This window comes from Musca autumnalis, unplaced genomic scaffold (genome assembly GCF_047663935.1).
Source record: "Musca autumnalis isolate F117 unplaced genomic scaffold, ASM4766393v1 scaffold_3, whole genome shotgun sequence".
NCBI lineage: Eukaryota > Metazoa > Arthropoda > Insecta > Diptera > Muscidae > Musca > Musca autumnalis.
This window is the reverse complement of record NW_027411866.1, coordinates 120,690,076-120,713,503: the sequence shown is the minus strand read 5'-3', so window position 1 is coordinate 120,713,503 and position 23,428 is coordinate 120,690,076. Positions and strand designations below refer to the sequence as shown.

Genomic DNA, 23,428 nt, shown 5'->3' with positions numbered 1-23,428 from the left:
TATCTCAAAAAAAAAAATCAAAGAAACACAATCTATGGAAATTTATATTCTTAAATAATATAAAAGTAACACACAAAAATTTCTAATGAGTTTTGGCATTCGACATACGAATCGAGGAAGAACCGCACGTTATGAAATGCTATATTCCATTTTAATGATGTTATCAAATTAAATTTAATTAAACAACATTTTATCGTTATAATTATCGTTATTATGTCTTTGTCTGAGGGTTTAGTAATTCAGATTGGAAAATATCACAAAAAAATCTACACACATGTACGCTAGGGTTGTGACTTTTTTACAACCTCATGTAGCTGTATCATAGCGTGATGAGTGCCTACATAAGATTACATAAAATTTTAATTATAAGGTGATTAGGTGCAAAAACACTAACGCACAAAAGGATTTTAAAATTTGAATCAGAATTATGGGCAATTTTTTGAAGTCATTGTAATTGTATTGTTATATAATTGAAAATAAACTTTAGAGCCACATGAGGTAACCAAACTGACATATTATTTGATGTTTCTCAATAATACCCTGGTTACACTTAACAGAATTAACCCAGTGGGTTTGTGTTTCAAATGTCAATTCCATAGAGCAAACGTCAAATAAATCCTCATGAAGTGTGTTAACCCGGCAAAAAACTTTAATGTAACCGTACAATAATATTCTTTTATTCTGAGAATCATAAAAATGTCGTAAACGCTTTTTTCATATAATTTAAAAAAAATCAAAATTTTTTCAAACTGCTTTGTTTTTTTTTTAATATTAGAATGAAATAATCGTTAAGTTTATTCATTCGTGCAACAGAAAATAATTTTTGAGAATTTTTTTTCATTTCATACATTTTTTCAATGTTTTTTTTAAGTCGATTTGTGCTTGAACTTTTTCCATATTTCAATGGAATAATCGATATTTTAGTGATTAACAGGCAAAAGTTCATTCATCCGTACTACAGGAATTCATTTTGAGAAAAAATGTCGAAAAGTCATAACCCTAATGTACACGTTTCCATGATCGTGGGTAGCATTTGTACGTGGGTGTTTTAACCACACATATGAAATTCAAGTAAAACGTAAAAATCATGATTGAAAATCAACCACATTCACTCCTCTCCTCCCCCCTCCTGGCATAAAGATATGACAACATTTTAACCACAAACCCATGGTTGTGGTAGAATACAAAAATAGTAAAAAGGACATGATAACATCCGATATACATTCAATTATTAAGGACTACAATTGTGTTAAAAAGGATATAAAATAAATACAATTAAATGTAGTGACATATACCAAGGATTGAAACAAGAACTTCATTCACATGACATGACACAGCCAAGTGTGGTGGGGAGAGTCAAACACATGAGTAATTACTACGTTAGTATGTATAAAGTGACCAGAATGATGATGGAGCTTTATTGAAATGTCCCTTTATTCCCAGTTTGCTATTACTAATACTAGAGGAAAGCAAGGCACTGATGTCCCCAGTACTCTTTTAGAAACAAATTCGTTTCTAAAATGTCTCCCTTTTTGAAGGGGAGAGGGGGGGTGGGGAGCTTAATAATGTACCATGGTGTCCCCATAAAAGGTCTTCACTCAACATAAAGCAAATAATTACCAAAATATGTCCCTTTTTTGTGGAAGGGATATCAAAGATTCCATTTTGTCCACTTACGAGTGCGTGTCAAATTCTAATCCTAATTCTATTTTTTATTTATCTATGAAACATTTTAGCTAATTAGTCTAAAGGACATCATATTGTTGTTATTGTAGGAAACATTTAATGAACACCATATTGTATAGTATTTCCTTTTTCTTTCATTTTATTGTCTTCTAACTACTGTGTGTGTGAGCTGGTCTTCTCCTCCTTTTGAGGCATAAAGTGAACGAAAAATTGTTAATGGAATAGTATTGATTTGACCTATATTTCGTTTAATTTTTTGTTTTTGAAAGCGAAGGGTGAATTTTTCTTGGTATTGAATGTACATGGAAAGGTACATAAACTACGAAATAAAGTGTTGGCAGAGACATTTTTTAGGGTGTGTCAATTTCAGTAATATTTAGTTCAGTCAGTGAAGCTAAAAAAATCAAAAGAACTTTAAGAATAGGAACACAATATTTACCATGAAGAAAATATAAGACATGGGGTAATAATTACTTTCTTCGAGTCCCTGAAAACTATTGAAAACATTAGTCGATGTATCTGAAGCAAATTGTTATTATTAGATTCTCACAACTCCCAACAAAGGGTTTTATATTTGAATCAAAAAAGCCAAAAGCCGAACTGTTGCTATGGAATAAAATCAATGTCGAGGATACGTTAACAAGATGATGTTGAATATATAGAAACTAGTCTGATTAAGGCAGCGGAGACCAACAAAATACAATCAAAACGAAAACATGTGTGAATGTATGAGTGAAAAAAGCAACAACCAAATGATCCCAGTAAAAATACTCATTACAAAACTCCCTACTAACCCATTATTTTAACAAGGGCATGTCACCACTTACATAACTAGTTAAATGAGCAGTTACTAACCCAGGAAAATGTTCGATGGCAAATCATGAGAAAATTTAGGGGAATCACCAATGACATTTACAAGGGAGTGACACATGATTTCACGAATTCATTGTCATAGCATTTTGCACCAGTTCATTGTCATAGCATCTTGCACCTGTTCATCTTCATATAATCTTGCACCAGTTCATTGTCATGGCATTTTGCACCAGTTCATTGTCATAGCATCTTGCACCAGTTCATTGTCATGGCTTCTTGCACCAGTTCATTGTCATGGCTTCTTGCACCAATGCTTTGGATCCGGATTTTCGCCAATCAGAAATAAAATTCGCAATACAATTATGTAATTTGTTGAATTAATAAGAATACAATGCGCAGATGATTTGTATCGCCAGATGTATTTTTCTTTATTTTGTATGTAATTTTCAAAATTATATATTATATTAATCTGCAATATCATATTTATCTCTTCCGATGGCTGCAAGATAATTCTTTCAACTTGGGAGGTTCCGTTTTTCCAATATTCGATAAATTATGTGTCAATCTCTGAACCAAGCTCATCGTTTGGGAAATCTAGTATAAATTTTAATTCTGTTATTTTATCCTGTAATAGTTACCATGTTATGGTCTCTTTTATACTTATTTTACCGAACTTCTACTTTGCTTCTCTAACTTTGGATGCCATGTTTTGTGATATCATATTGAACTTGATCTTTCCATTGGAGTTTTTTTCTTCCCTCGGTTGGCGTAACATCAAATGGCTCGTACTAATATACCGGTGGCATCTTTATCCATCCTGTTGACATGGCACAGCAAACCCAATAACTGCAGCACGATATGTTTCTTCTTTTTAATATCCACAAAACGAAACAGGTTTCCAAACACAAAATATATTTTTTTTATTTTATATCAATTTACATTGTATTTTTAATTAAAATATATAAATTTTGCCACTATCGATCACTTTCATCTGACTTTTATTTTCATTTTAACAATTACTTTTGCAAGTACACAATTATTCGCGTATTTGATGATTTATTGTGCGGGTACTTTTCAATTTTTTTAAACTCATGACAATATTATGACAAAGATCGGATCTTTCACCACTTCAATTTCACTCATGAAAATCCGATGAAAAATATCGGATCTTTCACGACTTCAATTGCACTCATGAAAATTCGATGAAAAAGATCGGATCTTTCACGACTTCAATTGCACTCATGAAAATTCGATGAAAAAGATCGGATCTTTCACGACTCCTTTCGCACTCATGCAAAAGAACCAGTGAAATCATGATTTCACATGGAATCACTTCCATTTCATTTTACTGGGTAAAAGTCGCGCCTTCTTATTTAACTACTTATGTAAGTGGTCAAAAAATAGCTACATGTTTCGCGAGACATGCCCTTGTTAAAAAAATGGGTTAGTAGGAGGTTTTGTAATGAGTATTTTTGCTGGGATGTTAATCGCTTGTTTTTGTTCACGTACAGTGTGCTTGAGGGAGAAAAGAGAAATCAGTTGGATCGTCAAACAAGTAAAAAATCCTTTTTCATTTGCAACAAAAACTTCGATCATTCATTCGTCATTCTTCGCGCAAACAGGCAAAATATGAAATACAAAAAAAAAAACAGTTTGAGCCAGGCTGGGATTTGAGCCCACGTCCTCGAAAACATGTGAAGATATTGTAACGACATGTTGGCGTTCAAAACGAACTCATAACGTGGACGCCAAAGCACATTGCGCTTGAAAAATGAAACTTCGGTATAAGTGTAAGTTTCGAAGCATTGCCAGAGAACCCACTCCACAGCCGATATGTCTGATGAACTGCTTAGCTAACAGCGAAACCCGTTACATAATTTGGTGGTTGTGTGGTTGTATGTTGACGATTTTTGATGGAGAAGTTTCGTTACCACAGATAACATCAAAAATCAAATTGAATCCAGTTCGGTTAAAACTTTTAGTTAAAATATCGAAAATCGGGAGGTACCGTTCTAGGGGCTGTACAAAAACATGGACCTGTGCTAACAATTTTCAGTGGAGCAGTTTTGTCGCCACTGGGAACCTTAAAAGTCAAATTGCAGCTAGTTCGGACAGCACTGCTGCTAGATTCTCAAAATACCGAAATTATATGGGGCTATACCAAAACATGGACAATTTTTGTGGAGAAGCTTTGTGAGCACAGGGAAACCCAAATGTCAAACTACATTTAGTTCGGTCAAAAGATGTAACCAAAATCTTCAAAATGTGTAAAATCGGAAGGTACCGTTTTGTGGAGACTTTTCCATAACGTGAACCTTTTTTTTGCAATTTTTGATGGAGAAGTTTTGTGACCACTGGGAACCTCAAATATCAAAGTGCAGCTAGTTCGGACAAAAATGCTGCTAAAATATGGGGGCTATAGCAAAACATGGACCTATATAGACAATTTTTGGTGGAGAAGCTTTCTAAACACTGGGAACCCCAAATGTCAAATGTTGTGGCCACTGGAAACTTCATATACCAAATAACAAGCATTTCGGCCAAAAAACTACCTTACTTTATACCCATCGCATAACCAATGAATATTTACCCCTTTTACTACGTGTTGACAAATAATTTCAACACTTGTTGTATTCAATTTTCAAAATACAACACTTATGTTCTTACACCCTTTTATGAAACACTTGAAACAATAATTTTATCACATAAAGTACCAGTTGTCAACAAAAGGTCATACCTAAAAATACTCGTATCCCCCCTTCCAAAAAAATATGTATATTATTACAAGAAACCCCTTCTGATAGGCAACATTATGTACATATGGTGACGCAAAGAAAAACAAACACAACATATTCTCCCTTGTTTTCGCCATCTTTGTAGTGTTTCTGTGTTTATTCAAGAAAATGTTTTCCTTAAGTGAAAACTTTTGCAATATAACCGTGTAGTCCTTGATTTCTAACATTTTCTTCAAAAGTGCGGTGTTTGTTTTTTTTTTAAAGAAAGGGCCAAGTTAAACCTAACCTAAAACCACAAAATAATACAAACAAAATGTTGTTTATTTTTTGGACGACAGTACACGGCTGCACAAAAGTTGTTTGCCATTTATTGGCAAAAAGTGTGTGTGTGACATGGCACATCAATGTGGTGGTTGGCAAACGGAAAGAAAAAATTAAAAGTATTGGACGAAGGTTATGTGATTGTGACTGGTGATGGGAACATTATATTGAAGGACAATCATACATGAAATGTTCATAATAAACAAAAAATAAAAAAGGGGATATTTGAGGAATTTTAAGGACAAAGAAACAAAAAAATTTTGGTTGTTTTTTAAAGTAATCACAGTTCTAAAACCTATGGATTATCCTAAAAATATTTTGAAAAGGTTAAGTATTTAGATTTCTTGAGAATATTTTTCAACGAATAACACACTGTGAAAAGGACGCATTCGAAGATAAAACCACAAAACTTAAATGTTTAACATTTTATCCCAGTTCTGTTTCTAATCCTTGTTTAGAATTTCTTTATTAAAGTTTTCTTTGCTTCTGTTCTGTTTCTAATCCTTGTTTGCAATTTCATTATTAAAGTTTTCTTTGTTCTGCCTGCTGTTTCTATTTTACTTCTTCTATAGTTCTCACTTACCAAGACCTAATAGTGACTACTTTTCTTACAATTCATTTTATTAACTAAGGCTTTTAGTATTCATGGCATTTCCCTTTTGTAATTTGTTGTATTGTACACTTTGTCCTTTTGACCACTTCAGTTTTATGCATTCATAAATATCATTCACCATAAGTTTCAGTTTAAATGTAAGCCATGTTTAACGGAAATTGTGTTTGGCTTTTGCTAACAAAAACAAACAATGACAACGACAACAAGAATACAACGAGAGGGCAAAAATGCAACCAGTTGTAACCGAGCGTAGAGGATCTTTGGCTGCAAAGTAATGGCGGCGACGACGATGTTGGCATTATTATTATTATTGAAATGAATTTAAGGATATGACTGGCCGACTTGTTGGTGGCCGGAAGATGGCAATGCAATAGTATTGGTGGTGACGGTGTAATAGTCATTGACGCCTTTATTGTTATTTTGCTGTGATAATAGCAATAAAAGAAAGTCAAAGCAACACAAAGGAATAAAAATAAACTTTGGCCTGCTAAAGTATCTGCTTAGCTAGCCTGACATTTTTATTGGAAACTACTTACAATATGCATTGTGAGGGTGGGAGAGAGAGAAAAACTTTGACATTATAAATAAATTTCCCGTTTCCTTTAGTCTGGGCTATTTTTTTCTTTCTTTACTGTTGCACCAGAAGCTTTTTAAAGGTTTCACTTCTAGTATCATGGAAGATATTAGTGTTTTTTCTTCATTTTCCTCTTTACTGCCCGAACTTTGCCGCTTTTGAAAGTAAGCATCAAGTTAAAAATAAACTTTAAGCCTTTTAAAAGAGGTCCTTTTCTTCTTTGTAAAGTGTATGTACTAGGAAACTTAGAAGAGAAGAAGTAGCCCCACATTTTCTAGCTCTTAGCTATTTTGTTTTAAAACTGAAACTCCTTTGTAAAGTTGTTTTATTCTCATCTCCTTCGTTTAGTTTCTATGCATTTCTCTTTGGTAATCGATTCCATTGCGTGCTAATGGTTTGTCTTAAGGAGAGATATTTGCCAAGACAAGACATAACTTTTAGTTAGTAAAGTTCTTTTTCAAGGAAAATGTTTATATTAGAACAGTAACTTTGAGTACGTTTCGCGGCATATTTATATTTGATTTGGTTTGAAATTCAATACAATAAGTATAGAAAATAGTGGCGTATTTCGAGAGAAGTATAAAACTGCAAAACAGTGAAAGTAGTAGAGTAGATGGCCCTTGGTTGCCGTAATAATTTCACAATGCATTGAAATGTGTTAGTTTCCCGCAGATTTTTTCACAATATTTGTGAAATGACAACAATAATCGAGAGCTAACATTTTTAAGGTGGTTTTTTTAGAAATAGTATTTTGTAGTATATCGTAAGCATATTTTTATAAGACCACAAACATATATAACGATCGGTCCATTAGTTTTCGACCTAGAGTGGACATCGCAATACGCTTGTAAAAAAACAGGTTTTGGTAGGCTGTCATTTGTCACAAATCTATGCAAAATTTTACAACAAAAAATTACCGGACGTAGCTTAAGATGGGCCGTTTCAGACGAAACAAATAAGACATCGTAAAGTTCGCACGGGGTGAACGTTTTTAACCTCAACCATATAACAATCTGAATTAAAGTGGAATAATTAGTTTTCTTTCCTGTCCACAATTTTAGGTGCAGATTTTTTATGAACGCGGATACAGCAAATACCTAAACTAGGTCAGAAGCTGTATAAACAAATTTCTTCACTCAGGCGGCACGATTATATGGGGCCTATATCAAAGTGTGGACATGTGCAGTTTTGTGAGTGCTAGGAACCCCAAATGTCAAATTACAAATAGTTCGGTAAAAAAATGTAACAAAAACATGGACCTATGTGGAAAATGTTTTGTGGAAAAGTCTGGTGACCGCTGGGAACTTAAAATGTCAAATTACAGATAGTTCGCATAAAAAATTCAATTAAAATCCTCAAAATACCAAAAATCGGATGGTACTGTTATATAGGGTTATCCCGAAGCATGGGCATATCGCTTATTTACTCAAAGATTGGCATAACTCAAAAAATTGTGTTTTTGAGTAAGCAATTTCTATTTTTTCTACGACTTCTACGGAAAAACAAACTTAATAATATGGTAAAGGGTATAAAAATATGTTTTTCAGTTTAACCCAAAAATGAATTCTTAGTAATATTTTTTCGAGAGCTTAGAGATAATCAAATGTGGTTTTATTTTTTAACCATTTTTCTTCGATTTCCAAATTTGAATTATTTGAATTCAAAGTCTGGATTTGATCCATATTTCTGGTGAGTTTTATCACCTCTTTTATGATGCATCGAATGCATTTTAGAGGTCCCTCTGATTTCAAAATTTGTGCGTTATTTTAACAAAAAATGTTATTTTAACTTGAATCAGAATAATAAACACATCTGAAATATCTCTCGCACTTTGCAAACTTGTATAACTTTTGTATAATTCCCACAAGCAGAGTTGGGAGAACACCAATACTAATAAAATATCCAATAGTCAAAATATTTCCAATTAAAATTGAACATTTTATGACACAACAAATAATTTCCTTGTCCGAAATGCCTACAAAGAAATCCCAACACTCATTCACAGGAAAAGAGTCCAAAGAAATTTTATGCAAAAGTCCAAATTTTGCAAAAAGAGACATCTATTTGAATTAAAGCCATAAATATTTGTTGTGATTGGGTTTATGGCTAAACACATTCTATTGATGGTAGAAAGATACAAACATTTATGTGGATATTCCAATACAGAGATCTCTACTCTCTTGACGCCTTTACAAAATGTTGACTACAATTTTTGCTTACCACATAGACACACACACACAACATTTTCAAATTAGGGAAATAAATATTGAACATTTTAATTTTCAACATTACAAAGGAACAAATCGCACACGCACACACACACATATTCATGCATATGTTTGCATGCATGTAGATGTTGGCATGTGTGAAGAGTGTGATAGAGTTAAATGTGGTTTATTTTGCAAACGAGCCTTTTTGTGTGCATGAGTAATGTATGTGTGAGTGTGTTCATGGAAACCATAAAATGTATTTGCTTACACATTTAAACAGATGTTTGATAGTATGTATGTGTTGTTTTGTTTGTGATTTTATGTAGATAACAACCAAATACAAGGATGAGCATGGATTTGACATTTCATATGTTGGTTGATAAGAAGAATTTAATTGCCAGAAATAAAAGGCTTTAAATTATAAACCTTCAATTGAAGCTATAAATTAAAGTTCATTTTTACATTAAAGAAAACCTGGAGCATGTAGCTACTAGTTTCTTTAAATACCTTAAATAGTGTAGCAGGGTCTATTTTATTATGAAAGCCATGTGGAATGGGATAAATGTCCATTCTATTCTACTTAAAATATGAAAACTCTAAAGGAGATAAAATAAATATCGTATATGAAAAGGATCACAGATGCAACATTCCAAGGAGAAGAAGAAACAAATTCTGTTTTCCCAAATAAAAAACTGTTCAGTAGCACAAAATCTTTTCCATTAAGTCGTGTCTCTGAAGTTAACATCTGCCCTTGTTCGCATTATTCCCACTTCACATTTTAAGTCCATACAAAAATATCTTTCTGTCGGAAGTTACATTAATTGTTAACTTCCAACAGTTTTCCTTCCTGTAATCATCAAAATAATTTTAAACATTACTCCTCTACGTATTCTTGCTGCTGGGATTATATTTAATGTTTTTCTTTTTGTTGTCTAAAACTGCACCCCATATGCTTGTTGCAAATGAAATACCCAAGTAATTAAATCAGAAATTTAATTTCCAAATAAATGCCATTTTTCCAACGTGTGGTGGGTGTGCTGTTATTTTTCTAAAGTTGGATATCACCTAACCCCAGCACATTTGAAATGAGTTAGATAGGTTTGACTGTCTGTTGTTTGTTCTCAATGACCAAGAGTGACGAAGAAGAAAGGGAAAAACACTCACTAACGGAAGGCTGAAGTGTTACTTTCCAAAACAAAACACCACACTCATGGCGTAAACATTTTTACAAACACCTCAAAGTATGCAATGCAATTTTAAAAGCATTAAAACTCAACACAGACACATGTGTAGTCCACATAAATGAATGTGTGCACTCAATTTCATTGAAAGTCTCCTCCTGCAGGAGAACAAAAAAAAAACAATTGTTTTTAAGGATGGATGAAGGAATGAATGAATGTACAAAATAAATAGAAGAACTAGCATTTTATGTTCACACCATACAGACATACACACATATGTACATACCCCCATGTATAAACACAAAAAGACATCTAATTTTATACGCTCTATTGTAGAAGATTGGACACAAAACCCAGCAATTTCAATTGTAATTCCTCTAGATGTACATATTGGCCAACCATACGATGATGGGGGGTTAAGTGTGGTAGCGGCAGACAACCATTGTGCATGTATACCCAGCTACTTCTTCCGTATGGAACCAAAAATATTTATTGACAGAGTAGGTGGAGAAATTCCAAAGAAAATAGAGTAACATAAAAGTAGGGTTAATTTTTTTGGGGCGGATATAAAGAGGGGTATTCGTAGAACGAAAAAATAAAATCAAGGTACCGTGGGGTAACTTTATAGTGGTAAAGTCTATATTTTCTTTCAGGCCCATTTGAGGCAATTTCTTATATGTGCAACTCAAAAAGGTTGTCCATACATACGATGACGTTTTAGGGACAATGATCTGTATATAGATATTATTAATATTCCGCTACAGTGAAAATGCAATTTTTACACTGACTTACGAATGGCGTCACCACAACATATTGTTACGGAATTAGGATTTTACTTAACACCGTGTAGACGTTGTTTTATTCCCCGATACGATTTGTACCAAACAAAACGAGGGTTCGTGTTAGATAACGATTCTACAATGCTTTATTGAAGTTATTCACGCAAGACTTTATTTCTCTACTAAGCACAAAGCTTATCTCTAGTAAGCATACAGGTTTACTCTATTCAGGTTACTCTTTAGATTACACTGACAATTTTAAGTAGCGGAATGATTTATAACTACTACTCGCCCAGGAGCTGTTTCCGCTTATTTATACTCGATCGCCGATGCATATACGGTTCTAACATCCTTCAGGAAGAATGTTTCACAATGATCACGCAATATGCTAGTTAGTTCGAAAATACACATACACACATACTTGTATACAAACAGACAAAATTAATGTAAAAAACTAATAGGGCAGTGGTAATAAATACGCGAGAGCAAAAGGTGTAATAGTGAATGACGTCACAATGTAAACGATAACTGAATGCTAAAAGCAAATGAAGAGAGAGAATTGAATGCATACAACAAGAACAATAGCAAAACAAAAATAGAAAGGTAGTGATTGGAATTCAATCCAGTAAATGTTGTTGTAAATTTGATTTAAATAAATAAAGAATAAACTTATATTTCGATGACAAAAAACAAAGTTTTCGAAGCACTCACACAAATACGACATACAAAAATGTTAACAAACGAAAGAAACCCGATGACCTTGCAGAGGAAATTTCCACCTTAAACGTCAAAGTGAAATTACTAAACGCGTGCCCATAACTACGTCTACACTTCTCCAGCTAAATATCTTCCAATAAAAATTTCAACGTCCAAATCTAAGGTCACACCGAATCTAAATGAGTTGGTATAAAACGTCTGTACCCTGCAGCACTTGAGTTACTAATAAAAAAACTTGGGTCGTGCTTGAGCTACCTGAAAAATATAACAAATTACAACAAGACGGCAAGCTTCGTGGCGAAAACATATTTCACATATTTGTTTTCAGGCTTCCTACATCCACAAAATTTCTGGAATGGTACTGGTAATAGAGAGAGATATAGAGTGAGTGAGAGTGGGCCAGAACGCATTAAAGTCGGTGCCACAAGATATTAGCGACCATGTAATATCACTAAATGTGGAGAAGGTTCCAGCACGTGACCACGGATACCCCAAATGCCTAAATATTATCAGAAAATGTCTTCAATAGGGCGGCACATTTATATGGGGGCTATACAAAAACATGGACAATTTTGATGTAGAAGTTTTGCGACCACTAGGAACCTCAAAAGTCAAATTAACGCTATTTCAATAAAAATTTTAGCTAAAATCCTTAAAATACCTAAAGTCAGAATTTACCGTTATATGCGGACTACACCAAAACATGGACCTATGGTGAAAATTTCTGGTGGAGAAGACTTGTGGTCACTGGGAACCTCGAATACCTAAAGTCAGAATTTACCGTTATATGCGGACTACACCAAAACATGGACCTATGGTGAAAATTTCTGGTGGAGAAAACTTGTGGCCACTGGGAACCTCAAAAACATGGACCTCTGACGTAAATTTTTGGTGTACAAATGTTGTGACCACATGGAATCTCAAATGTGAAATTACAGTTAGGTTAGGTTGAAAAGAGGTGCGAATATAAGAATTGCCACATGCCCGTATGGGACATACACTTAAGCCAGTATAGGCCTGTTGTGCGCTCTAATTGCGGAAGCCTAAGGGGAATAAATTGTTTATTGCTTAATTTGTTAAAAGAAAATAAATTTATTAGTTAAGAAATTCTGTGCCATTGACATAATCTCTTAAGTTTTTGAACTCGCTTGCCCTAATTTGGTGGAGTTCTGGTATAGTGTTATTTCGTAGAAATTGGTTTCTTAGCATCGCGAAGGCTGGGCAATGACAGAGATAGTGTTCCAACATTTCGTCGTCCTCTCCGCATGCTCTGCATTCGCTGCTTTCTGCACAACCGATTTTGTGCAGGTGTGCTTGTAGCCCTAGGTGTCCTGTAAGGATGCCTGTCAGTCTACTAATGTCTTTTTTACTCATTTGAAGGAGTTCCTTTGTTTTATCCTCGTCTGAGTTTCCGCAGAAGATTTTTGTATTTTTCCCTTACAGTTAGTTCGTTCAACAATTGTAGCTAAACTCCCCGAAACACCTAAAATCGGGATGTACCGGATTATGAGATCTACACCAAAACATGGACCTACGGTGAAAATTTCTTGTGCAGAAGCTTTGTGACCACTTGGAACTTCAAATACCAAATTACAGTTAGTTCGTTCAACAATTGTAGCTAAACTCCTCGAAACACCTAAAATCGGGATGTACTGTAATATGGGGGCTACACCAAAACAAGGACCTATGGTGAATATTTCTGGTGGAGAAGCTTTATGACCACTGGGAACCTCAAATGTTAAATTACATATAGTTCGACTAAAAGCTATAGCTCAAATCCTTAAAGTACCGAAAATTGAGACGTGCCGTTTTATCCAGGCAACACCAAAACCTGGACCTATGTTGTAAATTTTTGGTGTAAAAATTGTGTGACCACTTGGAATCTCAAATGTCAAATTACAGATAGTTTAATCAACAAACGTAGATAATCTCTTCGAAACACTTTAAATCGGCAGGTACCGTTATATTGGGGCTATACCAAAACATGGACCAATGTTGACATTTTTTAATGGAGAAGGTTTGTGACCACTGGGAACCTCAGATGTCACATAACAGTTAATTCGGTCAACAAATATAGAAAAATCTTCAAAATACCTAATATCGGGAGTTACCGTTATATGGGGTCTATAGCAAAACAGAGACCTATGCTGTCACTAATTAATATAATGGCAATTTACAGCTAGTTCGGTCAAAAATATATTGACAAAACCCTCTAAAAACTCAAAATCGGGAGAAACCATTATATGGGACCTCAAATATCAAATTTTAGGTAGTCATAAGAAAATGTAGCTAAAACCCTTAACATACTGAAAATCGGTAGGTACAGTTATATGGGGTCACTATCTAAACGTGGACCCATATACATTCGGGTTAAAAAAATATAGAGTTCTAGCTCAATTATTGTTGACATGGCTAGGTCGACTCAGAATTTTATCCTAATCAAGGATATGTATACTTTGTAAGGCCACAAACGATTATTTCAATGGGTTAGCAACGAAAAACAAACTAAATATACCCTACATACTATGGTGGAAGGTGTAACAAAATCTTGGAACATTACATTTTTATTAAACATATTAGTTTCATTAGAGTTTAATAACCCACTCTATGTTTTTGGAATTTATTGACTACCTTTCAACATGCATCCTGCAATCAGTGATCCTTGCCATCGTATGTGGTGATTGCTAGTGCCATACGCTTTTGATGGTGGATGGGATAGTTTTCTGTTTATTGGTTGATTTTCAAGTGAAATGAATGCCGAAAAAATCGGAAAACCACAAAAGAATGCAATTTTAGCAAGTTTTACCCTCTGCAGCAACATAAAAAAAAACAAAAATGAAAAGAAGTTCAGCCAGCTAAACAAAAACTGGAACAATATAAGTAAAATCCTTTATGCAGGATTTGAATTTAATTCCTTCTTCTAAACCAAAAATGTATTTTAAATCCAGTTCCGATAAAAGTGTGGCATTGTTGTTGCTGTTACATTTTGCCAAAATATTTGTATTTGATTTCATCATTTTTTTGGCAAAATAGATGCACAATTCGTGCGTGGCATAGCTTAAAAGTAAAAAATTGCATGGATGAATATGCCATTTAATTTAAGTGCATTTTTTTAATTTTATTTTAAAAAATTTGACTGAATGTTTTGTTTGATTTGTTGTTCCACAAACAAATGCAAATTTGTGTGAATGTGTCTGTGCCGCAACCCATCCAGATTTCGTGCTATGATGTTGCAATTTAAATTCAATTAAAACTTTAGCATTTTGAAGTGTTGGTAATTTGTAGCAAACCCAAATGACAAGAACAGCAGTAGTAACAACAGCAACAACAATAACGACAAAACCCCCAAATTATGTGAATGGTAAATTCCAAAGCGCGTAACCCTTGTGGCATTTCAACCATAATCAAGCAAGCCAAACAGCAACCAAACCAAACCAACCAACCAACCAGCCACCCACCAACAACGACAACAATAAAGACAATGCAAAAATTACTGTCGCTTAATTAGAAATGAGATGACGAAACTTATAATAGTGACAAACGCACACACCAGGATAAGAGCGAGCACCCACCACATATATACACACAAAATCATTACAAGTGTTTCCCTCAAAAGTTGGCAAAATGTTAGTATACACATTAAGCAAGTGTTGGTTAAAGCGTGTAGTGGTTACCCTAACTTTATCCTTTAAAATGATTCACGCCAGTGGAGTGTCTTCATCAACACAAACCTTAAACGAAAAACGCACACACACACACACAGCCAGACCACGGATTCTTTTGGTTTTGATCATTGAATCTATATGTGGTTAGAGGATGAATATATTTTCTCTTTAGGTATGCTCCTGAGCGACATATTGCATTCAGGCAATATTGTGTTGATGTCCTTGCTGTGGGGTTTTTACAGGACGTTTTTCTTCTTTTTTTGCAAATTATATTTTCCTTTTGCCAACTGAGTTTTTATTGATGAAAGTTATCTTAAAACCGTGATTAAATTGTACAGATACACTGAGGCATAAAAAACAGAAAAAACAACAAAAGAGAAGAAACGTGTAAAAATACCAATGGCATCTTTACATGCTGCAACATATGTATGTATGTACATGTCCTATGATGTGGTGCATGTGGGTTTTTTAATTAAACATTTATGCAGTGAAATTTCCTTTTGATAAAAATTCGAATGCCATCATTAATTAAAACAACAAGAATAAGAATTGAGAAAATGTCCTTTGAAATATTTAACAAGAAATACAGGGAGAAATTGCAGCTACAAGGTCATCCAGTAATTTCCCAGAGCATAAATACAAATAAATCATTAACTTGATTTTTCATTGCATATCTAAAGGAGGCATGTAAATAAAAAACAACTGTTAATTGAGGTGAATAGGTGAAGGCTAGCCTGCCCGATTTTGTACAACAACAACAAGGTCGTTCTTTTGAATCACACATTTTAAACATCCACTAATGAGTGCCAACGTGAAATGAAACAAAAAAAAACTGCATGACATTGGGCCTAATTAACACCATCAATAGCAACAAAACCAACAATTTATAACCATTTGATGTCATTGTTCTACTATTTTTAGCCACAAATTAAAAATCTCACAAATCCAAACAACCAAAAAAATATAAAAAAGATCATTAGCAAAAACTGGGCATTAAACACACACACAATATTATCACTTTTGCCTGCAAAATACACAAGGATATTAATATTCATGGCATACTTTAAGGCTGATAATTGCAAAGCTAACATTGCCCAGATGCTCAATCACAACCAGCACCAACAAATGCTTTGTAACACTTGTTTTAGATGTTTTTTTTTTTCGTTTTACTCCTTCTGAGATTTCACAAACAAGCGGCCAATGCAAACAGATTCTACTGGGGCGCCTAAATTGCCACAATGGAAAAACAATTATTATGTGGCGTATGTGGGGTGCTAAGTTTGTAGTAGAGATAGTATTACACGGTGCGCCTGAACTACTTTTAAATGAAAAGTGCTTCCACGTGGGAAATTTTTGCGGTTTCTGAAACTACAAATATCAGAAATAAAATAAAAAAGCACCGAAAAAAAATTTTCATGTTTTCAGAATTTTTCTTGGAAATGATAAGTTATATTAAAATGGGACTGTAGAAAATGTTTTAGCTGTAAAAATTTTCCACAAGATTGGCCTTTATGATTTTTTCCTAATTTTTACAATTTTTGAGATATAGAAGTTCAAATTGGGACATTGCACTAATCCATCGCCTCTTTATAAAATAATGCCATAACTGCAATGTCCCAATTTGATCTTATACATCTCAAAAATGGTACAACCTAGGAACAAATCACAAAAGCCAATCATGTAGAGAAATTTTACAGCAACAAAAATGAATTTTTGAAGGAGGAAGCTTTGTATATAACCTCATTTGCCTAAGGCAGAGGGTATAGAAGTGACTTCGAAAAATTCGGTGCGAAATATATAAACATTATGGAAATTTTCTACATTTTATAAAATTTGCTGCAATAAATGTAGTTTTTCGAGTTCATTATTTCACCAAATATTTTATTCTTGCCCTTATCTACAAATTTGCTTCAGAGGTCAGATGATGATTCACATAGGTTTCAGAGATATAGCCCAGAATTGCTTTAAAAAGTCTATATTTAACCATGTTTAGATGGGGCCATAAAATACAAGCTGGATCTGACACAACAAAACCCAACCAGGGTTTCTTGTTTGGGTCTGCACTTTCAAAAAACCCTAGACTCAAATTGTTTCCACAAAATTACCTTAAAAATGTTGCACAGTGTTATTAAGGGGTTTTCAAATATTAAACTCGTTTCTTTATTTTCATATACACATGATCAGCATAAAATTCTAAGCCGATATAACGATGTCAGTCTATTGTCTGTTATATAATTAGGTTCAGAAGCTTATTTTACTCTTGAGATGTTTGATAATTAAAATGGGCCAACGGTACCTCCCGATTTTTGGTATTTTGATGGCTGTGGCCTCAATATCCCACCGAAATGGCTGAAGGAAACGAAATAGACCCATAGTTCCTCTTGGCGATATACATATAATCACTTTCTGAGTCGATTTATACCTGTCCGTCCGTCTGTCCATGTATTTTTGTTCGCAACGTATATATATTTGGTCTAGTAATAACTGTACCATGTTATATCGAAATCAGTTCAGATTTACATATATCTGTCATATACATTTTATGTATTCACAGTGGTGTAGGGTATCACATAATCGGCCCGCCGACTTTGATCCTTGCCTTACTGGTTTTTATTATTTTAGTCACATTTTTTTACCGAATTGGTATTTAATAGGAATTTCCATCCGGGTTTTAGACTAGCGCTCATGAACCGGTTTTGGCCAATTGAACTTATTTCGACGCTTTTTTGTCAAATTTTGTGTTGTAAGAGGATACAAAAGATCAATTAAAAAGCTGTCATTTATCGCAAAACTATGCAATATTTCCAAAAAAGAAAACCAAAAAACCCTGCCGAAAGTTGGCTGGGGTTAACCTCTTAAAGAAGTATTGATAGAATTATTTTGAGGGCTGTGGATCATTCTGTGTTGATAGTACATATCAGCTTACATTGACTTAGCGCAAAGTACGCTGATGAAGTCCTGTCTATTTAAATTTAAAGGATTGAAGTCTTAGCTAAGTACGTCAGGTGGAACAAAAACTCTGTGTCGACCAACGTTGACATCATGACAAGTACAAAGTGGTTAAGTCATGTCGTCAAAATGTATGATCATGTAGAAGGTCAAAAGACCGGAGGAATTACAGGTTTAAAGGTGACATTTAGATGTCTTAGCAACGTTCGTTAGATATTTGTGCAATATAGGTACACAAATATGTACCTAGAGTCCAGTTTTGATGCAGATATATCCATGAAATCTTTAAGTCACCAACATTTTTGTAGTGTTCTCAAATACTACACCATCACCAAAGATGCCTTTCGTCATCATATACACACATATATAAAAATTGCTATATATAATGTACTGCCAATGGCAGGCAAGGAGGCCGACTGACCCAACCCTATTTACAACCAAAACCTAGCAAACTGTTAAAAAAAAAACAACTTCACATCCTTTTACACATTCAGTAAGACTTTCCATAGAGCTCTTTAGCAAGTCTGCTGTAACAAAAACTTTGAATATTTTAAAAGGACGAAACCCCCAAAACGGAGTCATTTGGAGCTTTGGTGAAACGAGGAGAGAAATCAGTAACAAAAGCTAAGCGGGGTCATAGACACGCACAGATGATGATGACAATGTAGGCGGCAACGGCATTGTGCTTGTCAGCAAAAGATAATGTCATGAAATCAAGAAAAAACTACATGGTCACATGCCATTAGCAGATTTTTTTTTTAATTTGTGAAAATTTCTTTTAAATATTTAAAAAATGGAAATGTGAATTTTTGAATAAAATTCAGTGGACAAATTCCATTCAAGAAACTTTCTGCCTAAGATCCGAATGTAAAATTATGTTGCTGCCATTGAAAAACTTCCAGAAATATTTTAACTCTATATTCACATCATTCTTGCAACACAGTTGGCTTTCGAAGCAATTCTCTTCTGCAAATCTTTACTGCAATGGAATTTTCCAATAAGTCTGAAATTTTTTGGTTTTATTTGCGTACACAAAACCTAAATATCCAATAGGAGAACTTCTGTTTGTATGCACACATGTAACACATTGAGAATTCTGAAATTGTTTTGCCTGAAAGTATGCAAGATTCTTGAATATTTAGCCATACAAGCCACGTGGCATGTATTGTTGTCGTCATCGTCATCTGGTTAAACTAAAGTCCCTTTCTGGGTAGACAGTTTTACAAAAAGTCAGTATTACTGGCACATTCTTTTGTTATTTTAGTCCCTCTACACCAAGTTATTTTATCTTTCCACACTTTGACTGTTTTAGTAATGAAAATAGAAATTGTTTAGAGCATTAGTACAGCAAAAAAAAAAACACACACACACACATACACATACAATTGTTCTAATATTGTCTGTCCAAACAAACAGTTCTCCTTTAGGAATGTGACACATTATATGCATTTCTTTTATCTTCTATTTTTGCGAAAATCTTGTCTCTGTGTCTGCATGCTGTTTTTTGTGCCTTTTGGCTTTGTCTTGTATGCCTGGACATACAACATGCGGTTGCATTCATATTGTTCATTTGCATTTTCCATTTCGGTTTCTGAACGATTCTTATTTTCTGGCTTTCTTTTAGCTCCGACGTTTTGTAAACTACTCTCATAGGCTCTAGGTTGTTTGTGTGTGAAATAGCAGCGGTAACACCACCACAATGAATTCTTCGTTTAGCTATGCAGGTTCTTTTCATCTGTTGTGTGTTGATGGCACATTGTTAACAAAAGCCTACTTTTGGGAGGTATTAGGAAAACGAGACATTTGTGTGGTTTTGTTTTTTCACCAGTGTTTTTTTTTTTCGTTCATTGAAAATATGAAATGGAAACAAGTGTGAAAATTGCATTGGGAATTAGAGTGTTTAAAGACCGGCAACAAATTAAAAGATGTGGTAAGGAAGAAGGGAAGGATGGTGGGTTGTTGTTTGGGGATTTTTGTATATTGTTATGGTTTGCAGTGGTAGATTGTAATATTCTAATGACCATATTTAAATTCCCTGTCTGGCTGACTGGAGTACACGATAACTATCAAATGGATCAAACGATTTGGTACAAAATTTTATCCCAAAACTAGATCAACTTTGAAGATGGTCCACATTGATAAATCTGCTTCCGATACCTTCCCAACAAAAGTAGAAACATTTTCGCAAATTGTTTTTTCTTCGTAATACATCCTACAAACATAGATAGGGTTCGCATATGGACTATATCCAATACAATCCTTTTTGTACCTGTCACAGAACATTTCAAAATGTTTCATGTGCAGTTCAAGGACATGACTCGATAATTTCTAAAATAATAACCCAAGAGCTCTATAAGGTGTGAGCTACGATGATCGAAAGGAGTGACTGTCATTGGTCAGAATTTACACATATTAATATATCTCCCAAACGTACATCAACTTCTACGAAGGTCTATATCGGCCAACACGTTCGAGTACCTGGCTAAGACAAATTCTACATTTTGGATTAAGTGCAGTTTATACAATTTTTACCGATGGTACTCTTTAAAAATCAGGGTAAAATTCTGAGTCGATCTTGTTGTCTCCGTCTGGTTTAATCACCCTATCATGCTCAATAAATGAGCTACAACGCAAAATTGTTGCACCCATGTGTGTTTTTCCGAACACGGGGAAAATCAGTCCATGTTTTGGTATAGCCCCCATATGACAGTACATCTGCTGGTTTGGCGCTGTTCAGCATAAGTCCCTGTTTAGGAATGGCGGCTAATACCAAAACAAAACAGTACCACCGGATTTTAGCATTGGATGTTCCCTGTGATCACAAAACTTCATCACAAAAAATGTTAGCATAGGCCCATCTTTTGGTATAGTCCCCATATAGCGGTACTTCCCGGTATTAGATATTTTGATGGTTTTCGCTACACATTTTGAACAAACTACCTATAATTTAATATTTAAGGGGAACGAAACTTCTTTACCAAAAAGTGTAAAAGTAGATTTTTTTCTAAGCCCCATGTAACGGTACCTGCATATTTAAGTTATTTTAAGGATTTTAGCTGCATTTTTTTTGTCGGAACTGGCTGTGGTTTGATATTTTAGGTTCCCACAAAACGTTCTTTACAAAAAATCTCAAATAAGGTCTATGTTTTGGTGTAGCCCCCATTATAGCTATAATTGTTGATCGAACTATCTGTAATTGATATTTGAGATTTCCAGTGGTAACAAAATTCTGCCCCACAAATTAACAGCATAGGTCCACGTTTTGGTACAGCCCATTATATTACGTTGCCTCCCGATTTCCGATCATTTCACATTTTAGGTTCCCAGTGATCACAAAACTTCTCTGCTAAAAATTGTCAATATAGGACCATGCTTTGGGATAGCCCCTAAATAACGGTACCTTCCGATTTTAGTTTTTTTTTTGCAATATTTTGTTTGCGGAACTACGTGTATATTGACATTTTCAGTTCACAGTGGTCAACTGTTCAACATACGTCCATGTGTTTTGATGTCACCCCATATAACGGCACCTCAAGATTTTGAGGGTTTTGCTAAAGTTTTAAAATGAAATACCAGTAAAGTGTATTTTGAGGTTCCCAGTGGTCACCAAACTTTTCCCAAAAATTGTCAACGTGGGTCCATGTTTTGGTATAGCCTACGTATAAAAATATCTCCTAATTTTACGTATATTGACGACTTTATCCAAACCATTTGAGGTTCCAAGTGGTCAGTAAACTTCTTCACTAAAAATTGTCAACATAACTCCATATTTTGTGTATAGCCCCCATATAACGAGACCTCCCTATTTTCGGTGTTTTGAGGATTTTAGTTTTCTATTTTTTTACTAAACTAAGTTCTCATTTGAAGTTCCCAGGGGTCACAAAATTTCAACGTGGGCCGATGTTTCGGTACCATCTAATGTTCGGTATTTTGAGGATTTTTTTGACCGGAGTGCCTGTAATTCCACACTTGAAGTTCCCAGGGGTCACCAAAAATTGCTAACATAGGTACCTCCCGAATTTCGGTATTTTGAGGGGTTTTGTTAAACTTTTTACTGAACTAACTCTAAATACATATTTGAAGCTCCCATGAGTCACACAAAAAATTTTTTCAACATTTTTTGACCAAACTACCTGTTACTTGACACTTGAGTTTCCTAGTGGTCGCAAAATTTCTACACCAAAAGTTGTCTACATGTGTCAGTGCCTGGTCTAGCTCTCATATAACTGTACTCGTCTAACTGCATCCTTTACTGAATTACCGCTATAGTTTGACATTTAAAGTGCCCAGCGGTCACCAAATTTCTCCCCAAAAATTTTGAACATAGGTCCACACTTTCATATAGCCCCCGTATAAAGGTACCGTCTGATTGAAGAAATTTCAAGATGCATTTTCTGAGCTAATTTAGGCATTTGGTGTATTCGTGGTCGAAAACTTCACCATCTTAAATTGTGAACTGGAAAGGAAATTATTCAATTTTAGTTCGGAATATTTTATGGAGGAGGAGATAAACGGTTTTTACTGTTTTTTTTTAAGTAAAGGCAATATTTATGTATGTTCTCACAAACATCCCCGAGAGGACAAGGAAGACTCCTTTGTTTTTTATGCAGTTATATTTCCGTTTTTTATTTCGGGCAGTAATGAAAGGCTTTAATAGTTTGATGCCTCGATATCCCATTGGATTGCCTATTTGATTTTAAACTTATTGTTCCCTTCCATTAGGCATTATCGTTATATACAAAAATTTAAAATTGAAACAAACATTTTTAGTGTTTTTCTGCATTTTATCATTTTTTCAATAATAAGTGGTGGTTTGACACAAAAACGTGTCATTTTTACCACTTTTTTCTGAGGCAATTTTTTTTCACTACTTTCTCCCTAAACTTTGATAGAAATAATGTTGGCTGGAGTACATACTTTGATAGTTAAATTTTATCACAATACTATCCGACCGAAAGTATAGTTATTTTTCCCCACAAACACAAAGGCATGTTGTTATATATAACTGTCACAGTTTGACAAACCAACAGACATGGCTAAAATTGAATTTTATTTACCATATACATATAAGTACTACTTGGCAGTGGTAACATCAGCAGAGAACTATCATTGGTTGTGTTATTATGGAACCATTGAACCAGTATTATCGTCATCATCATCAGCAACATTACCATCACCAGATGTA

General features: G+C 34.3%; 1 protein-coding gene across 4 annotated transcripts in view; it reads right to left on the bottom strand.

Moving 5' to 3' along the window:
• Ten-a (Teneurin-a transmembrane protein) overlaps nucleotides 1–23,428 on the bottom strand; it is a 1,182,291-nt gene that overhangs the window by 147,837 nt on the left and 1,011,026 nt on the right. The gene's annotated exons all lie outside the window — the stretch shown is intronic.